The sequence below is a fragment of the Hevea brasiliensis genome, chromosome 15, assembly GCF_030052815.1.
Source record: "Hevea brasiliensis isolate MT/VB/25A 57/8 chromosome 15, ASM3005281v1, whole genome shotgun sequence".
Classification (NCBI taxonomy): domain Eukaryota; kingdom Viridiplantae; phylum Streptophyta; class Magnoliopsida; order Malpighiales; family Euphorbiaceae; genus Hevea; species Hevea brasiliensis.
The window spans coordinates 35,839,450-35,846,331 of NC_079507.1; the positions used below are offsets into that span (position 1 = coordinate 35,839,450).

At 41.1% G+C, this 6,882-nt stretch overlaps 1 long non-coding RNA gene across 1 annotated transcript; it reads left to right on the forward strand.

The window, feature by feature from the left end:
- Positions 1–822: 822 nt before the first annotated feature.
- On the forward strand, positions 823–3,797 carry LOC131174162 (uncharacterized). Its single transcript, XR_009144396.1, has 2 exons — positions 823–1,020; positions 3,579–3,797. It is a non-coding gene; the product is annotated as an uncharacterized LOC131174162 (long non-coding RNA).
- Positions 3,798–6,882: the final 3,085 nt, after the last annotated feature.

Below are 6,882 nucleotides of genomic sequence, written 5' to 3' on the forward strand. Positions count from 1 at the left end.
GACTTCTATGGCAAGAGAGAAGATGACTCTGTTGCGGTAGAAGCTGGTTGAGCAGGCAGGCGAGTACTAAAACAGCTCCACTGCACTCCAGAGCAAAACCTGGAAGCTGCTATATCCTTGTTGCAAGATGATGCTTATGAGTGGTGGGACACGGTATCCAGTGAAGTGCAGCCAGAAGTTATGACATGGGATTTCTTTCTCTCTGAATTCAAGAAGAAGTATGTGGGTACTGTATATTTGGAAGAGAGAAGAAGAGAATTCATTAACCTAAGGCAGAGACAGTTGTCAGTGGCCGAGTATGAGAAAGAATTCGTCCGATTAAGCCGCTATGGAAGGGAGATAGTCCCTAATGAAGCTGAAAGGTGTAAGAGATTCGAAGAGGGACTAAATGACAACATCAAGATCCAGCTCACTGCCCTGGGAATCACGGAATTTACCAAGTTAGTGGAAGCTGCATTAAAAGTGGAGAAAGTGAGAATAAATGAACAAAATAGGAAAGATAGGCAGCGTAAAAGGGAATTTGGACCAGGACAGTCAAGCATACCGACTGATAGTAAGAAGTTTAAGGGTTCTGGTTCACAAGATCAGACACAGGGCCACAAAGGCCAGATTGGAATGTCTATAGCTAGTTCTCCGGGCGCAATAACAAGGGGATCAACCCCAGCGCCTGAATGTATGCATTGTGGCAGAAGACATAGAGGGGAGTGTCATTGGCGGGAAGTGTTTCAAGTGTGGGTGCGGATCATTTCATAAGAGATTGCCCTCGGAGGAGTGGTTCAATAGCTCGGTACAAGTTGATAGACCTTCCTTGTAGTTCAAAGGGGTAAAAGATCGGGTAGAGCAGAAACGGCTGATATTTCACAGAAGATTGTTTCTGAGACAGTTGAAAAGCCCGAAGTCAGGGTGGCACCACAAGTATATGCAATGGAAGCTCAGGAAGAGCCAAACCCAGACACTGATGAGGCAATACAAGGAAGTGAAGAAACAAGGAGGTAGTAACTCCCCGATTACTTAAGTCAGGTAAATTTCGAGGACGAAATTTAAATAAGAGGGGAAGAGTTGTAACACCCTCCCGGTAACTACTCCGTACATCCTACTGTTCCGGTGACCGGTGTCGGTCCGGACAGCTAGAATGTCCAGAAAAATATTTAAATTAAAGTCAGGAACCAAAAATTAACCCAAATATTAATAAGAAAAATTTAGTAAAAATTTTAGAAATAAAATACAACCAAGCAAAGCAGTAGGTGCCCAGCGATGGGTAGCAGGAGGAAGTTCTTGATTCTAACGAGGAGCCCTAAACCCGGGGGAAAAATTATAAAATAATTTTTGGGACTCCAGAGAAGGGTAATTGAGGTTCCTATGGCATTAGAATGCCAAGAAAATACCTAGAAAAATTTTTCTATCGGTACAGACAATTTTGACCCGTTAAGCCAAACGGAGGGCATTTTGGTCATTTCGCCTTCCGAGGTGATTTTTGGCCGACTTGTCCAGTTGAGTAAATAATTAATATGAAAAAAAATATGAAGAAACATTGCTAGAAATTAAATTGAAAATGAGTAGTGGAGGAAAGAAAAGAAAAATGCAATAAAATGCAATAAAATGCAATTTATGACATCAATGTGATGTCATTTGTAATTTCCAACCAATCACACTTAAGCACCCATTTAACCAACAAATAAAATAGATAAATAAGACTAAATAAAGACCAAAAGAAGACCAAAAACGTGGGCAGCCATCTCCTTCTCCATTTCAGCCACACCATAGCCAAGAAGCAAACCTCCATTGTTCTTCCTCACTCAAGCTTGAAGATCTCTCAACCCTCACCCCAAAACCCTAAGTTATCTTCACAAAAATTAACCTATACACCCTAAGCAAGCTCTAGGCAGCCACAAAGAGGAGGAATTCTTGAGTTTTCACAAGCTCAATAAGTTGAGCAAAGAGGTTAGTGCAACTATAAACATAAAACTTTTAAATTTCATGATTTTGGACTTGAAATTTAGTGAGACTTGTAATTTAAATGAATAAAAACCTATGTGTATGAGCTCTTGAATGTTGGCTGCCCTAGAAAAGGAATATGTAGGAGTGTTTTGATGAGCTTGAAGTGAGCTAGAATCATGTTAGAAGTTTATAAACACAAGCATAATGAATTAAAAGCTAACTAAAGTAAATTGTATAAAACATGGAATTGAATTAGGGTTTAGGAAAGGTGAAAATTGATTTGGCTTAGGGAATTGTTAGGGCACATTGTAATGGTCAATTAGTGACCATTTTAGATGTGTTAACCATAAATGGGACTGAAAAATATTATGGCAAGGAGAGGTTGCAGGCTGCCCTATGGACAGCAGCATAGGGACTGAAATTTCAGTCCCTTTGCACAGCCATAACTTGGGCTGTGCTTGTCCAATTGATGTTTGGCCAATTGGACATGAAACTAGGCTTATAATGGCACATTTTTGCTGAAGAAACCATGCCCAAAAGACCAAAGCAAAAGGGTCAAAACTCAGCCACAATCCGGAACCCTGAAACTGAATTCTGCAGAATTTGCCAAATGAACAGTAACTGTTCATTTGGCCATAAGTCACTGTAGATTTGGTCAATTGGTCTGAAATTTTTACAGCAACAAGTCAAGACATAGACAAACAACTTTCATGAAGGAACCTACCCCAAATTATGGCCAGAACCCATTCAACCAAGTGACTCAAGTCACTGTTCATGCACTGTAGATATGGTAAAATTCTGCAGACTGCATATCCGGGCAGCTTGGGTTTTTGAGCCATATCTGGAGCTACAAAACTCCAAATGGAGTGATTCAAAAAAGGAAATTCAACTAGACAAAATAAGGAACAACTTTCATGTTTTACATTTCTTCAAATTCCAACAGTAACAGTGCCCAATGGAACAGTGAAGTTAGGGCACCAAAACTGAAATTTTCTGCTAGTGTGGGTTGCACTTTGAAATTGCAAAAACACTTAATGCCAACAAGTTTTAAACACCAAATGTGGTATGTTGGGAGTGCCAAAGTTGATGTACACATTTTTATTCTAAAAGTCAACATTTTTGTTGACCAATGATGAATAGTAACACCAAAAAAGTTGAAATTCACAAATTGACGAATTTAAGAGTTTCAAATGCCCTAGTATACCTAACAAGATTGGTTTGGATAGTTTGGCATGCCAATAGGGTTCAGTTAGCAGTACTGCACATGGCAAAAATGCCATTCTGTGATTTCATGGCTTTTAGCCATTCTGACTTTGCATTGAGACTTGGCCTTGTGCCTGATATTATTCTGACTTGTTAGCTGTTACACTGCCGGAGATACATATGTGACCGATGGTGTGACGGCCGAGGTACTAGGTACCAGTGCGGTTACCCGTTATCGATCGATCGTCTAGTGTAGGTTACTTGGGCAGCAAATGAATGAAAATGAGCAACGTAGAAGAAATAAAGGAATGAATATACAAATACATGACAAACAAAACATGCACATGCAATACATATTTATATCTGCTATTTTCTTTTATTTTATTATTGCACCACTAAGCATTATTGCTTAGCGCGTTGCTTTTGCCGCAGCGTAGGAACTGGAGATCCCGATCGTGAGCCCAGTAGACCAAAGACTGGGTGGGTCCATCTGACAGTTCTGCTCAGTGTCTGTGTCACCTCGTCACCTGCAGTGCATTGGTAGGACACTAGATGCCATTTTGTCATCTTGTAATTAACTTTTTATTTTCTCATATGTATTTAGGATTTATGTAATGTATTTTGAGGTTCATGTAAATAATAAAGATTTATGGTTATGTATGGTATTAATTTGAATATTTAATCGTTGTTTATGTATGAGAACCCTGAGAAAGGGATGTTTTGAAAAATGAAAAGGTTGTTGAGACCTGAAATTGACAAATTACTGAGATATTGATATTGAGTTTTATGGATGATATTGGAGTTGAGAATGAATGAAATTGTATATTGAAAGTGTTTTTAACAGGTTCCGAAGAACTGTTTTCTCCATTTTTAGCCGGTACTCCGCCGGATTTTCTTTAAAATCTTCGGAACCTCAAATGAAATAATACTTTTGATAAATGGTTAAAATAAATCATATTTCATAAATTAATTTCAAAAGCATGACACAAATTAAGTAAGGTATATTAGAGTGTGCCGATACACCGTGTGGCATTACTTACTCGGGTATACTGTACACGGGTAAGGGGTGTCACAATGGATCCATTCTGCGAATGCTGTTCCTTCAACTTTGCACCAGAAGATTAAATACATTAAGGACGGCAAAATCATCACTGTAAGAGGCGAAGAGGCCATACTGGTCACCAAGCCGCAATCACTTCCTTATGTGGAAGCAGCTGAGGAATCGTTGGAGAGTTCTTTCCAGGCCCTTGAACTGCAAGATACCGGGAAGGAGGGGGCTATGGCTATGGTAGCCAAAGTGCTGTCAAAGAACGGGTATGAAGAGGGTAAAGGCCTAGGCGCCACATTACAAGGGATTGTCGAACCTATACCAGCTATTCAGAAGATAGGTCGTTGTGGTTTGGAATATGAGGAGGATGCCCTCGTGGATGGGCGGTTTTGGATGAGGAAAATACTTCGGGATCAGAGGTTCGACCAGGAAATGGGAAAAAGGAAGGTAGTCCCGAGAATCACGGAAGTCTTCACCAAGATGGTCATTGAAAATCCGACGGAGGTAGAAGAATCGCCCGATGAACCATCCATTGATGTCATCCAACTCGATTCCTTATATGAAGTCCCGGTCTCACCAATGGCTGAGGGGCAAGAGCTGAACAACTGGACAGCAGAGGACATTCCTATACTCAATCTCGAGTAAAGTACCTTCGGTTATCTACACTTGATCACTTTGTCCATGGTGACAAGTGTAATACTGTAAATGGACCTTTTCTTATGGCATTAATATTAATGAATTGATAGCACATTTTAAATCCAATCTTCTCTTTCTTTCCTTTTAATTCCATCCTTATAACATGTTCTCTTCTTTATTCATTCAGGACCATTCATCAATTAACACCTAATAATCCAATAGACTCAGAAATTCCTCTGGTTAATTTTGAAATCCCCATAACTGCCATTACTTCAAGTGATTCTGAGGAAGACCTTACACAAGGAGACAGTGAAAAGGATGAACCTTCCCTCGCGCCTTGTGGAGACGAAACGCGCACAATAAACCTAGGCACGGAAGAAGAAAAAAGGGAACTTAAGGTAGTGGAGAGTAAAGAATTAGGAGATATGATCAATCTGCTTAAGGAATTCCTCGATGTATTCTCCTGGAACTACGATGATATGGTGGGTTTGGACCCTCAGATAGTGACGCACAAGATTCCCTTAATCCCAGGAACAATTCCGGTGAAGCAGAAACTAAGAAGAATGAATCCCGACACACTGCTTAAGGTTCGGGATGAAGTCAAGAAACAAGATGACTTGGGTTCTCGAAGTGGTCAAATATCCCCAATGGGTGGCTAACGTCGTCCGTGAATGAAGAAGGACGAGAGTTCAAAAGTGCGTTGACTACAGAGATCTTAATAAAGCTAGCTTGAAAGACGATTTCCCTCTCCCCCACATTGATGTGTTAGTTGACAATGCTGCGGGATTGGGTAGATGTTCGTGCATAGATGGAGCATCAGGGTATAATCAGATCCCAATGGACGAGGAAGACAAGGATAAAACTGCTTTCATCACCCAATGGGGGGTATTTTGCTATCGGGTCATGCCCTTCGGGTTGAAGAATGCCGGGGCTACTTACCAATGCGCAATGGTCACATTATTCCACGACATGATGCATAGAGAAGTGGAAGTATATGTGGATGATATGATCATCAAATCCCGGGGAGAAGAGAGTCACGTTCAGGTGATGAGGAGGGTATTCGAAAGGCTCAGGAAATACCGGTTGAAACTGAACCCTGCCAAATGCATATTCGGAGCTAGATCGGGAAAGTTGTTGGGATTCATAGTGTTTAGAAAGGAATAGAAGTAGATCCAGACAAAGTTCGAGCTATTCAAGAAATGCCATCCCCAAAGACAGAAAGGGAGGTGCGCAGTTTTCTAGGAAAGTTGAACTACATTTCAAGATTTATTTCTAATCTCACTGCCAAAGCTGAGCCTATTTTTAAGCTACTCCGGAAGAACAACTCTACTCAATGGGATTCAGTTTGTCAAGAGGCTTTTGAGAAAATCAAGCAGTATCTGTCAAATCCACCAGTATTGGTTCCACCTGTGGCGGACAGGCCTTTGATCCTGTATATGGCGGTCCAGCAAAACTCGATGGGATGTGTTTTGGGACAACATGACGATACCGGCCGAAAAGAGAGGGCCATTTATTACCTAAGCAAGAAGTTCAACGACTGTGAATCAAGGTACTCTTCCTTAGAAAAGACTTGCTGCGCTTTAGCCTGGACAGCAAATCGCCTCAAACACTACATGTTGAATCACAAGACATGGCTCATCTCCGTGGATGGATCCCATCAAGTATGTATTCGAGAGCCCATTCGTGCCAGGAAGGATAGCCAAGTGGCAGGTTATACTCTCCCAATATGATATAGTCTACATGACCCGGAAAGCAGTAAAAGGTAGCGTGATCGCTGACCTCCTAGCAGAAAATCCCATCCAGGATTATGAAGCTCTGGATTTTGAGTTCCCTGATGAGCATATTAATGAAGTAGACTGCGAAGAGGAAGGATCAACCGACGTATGGGAAATGTATTTTGATGGGGCAGTCAATTTATCCGGAAATGGAATCGGAGCTGTATTGGTATCCCCGGACGGAAAACACTTCCCGATAGCTGTCAAGTTAAGGTTTGACTGTACCAACAATGTCGCAGAGTATGAAGCTTGTGTAATGGGTCTACAAGCAGCTATCGAAAT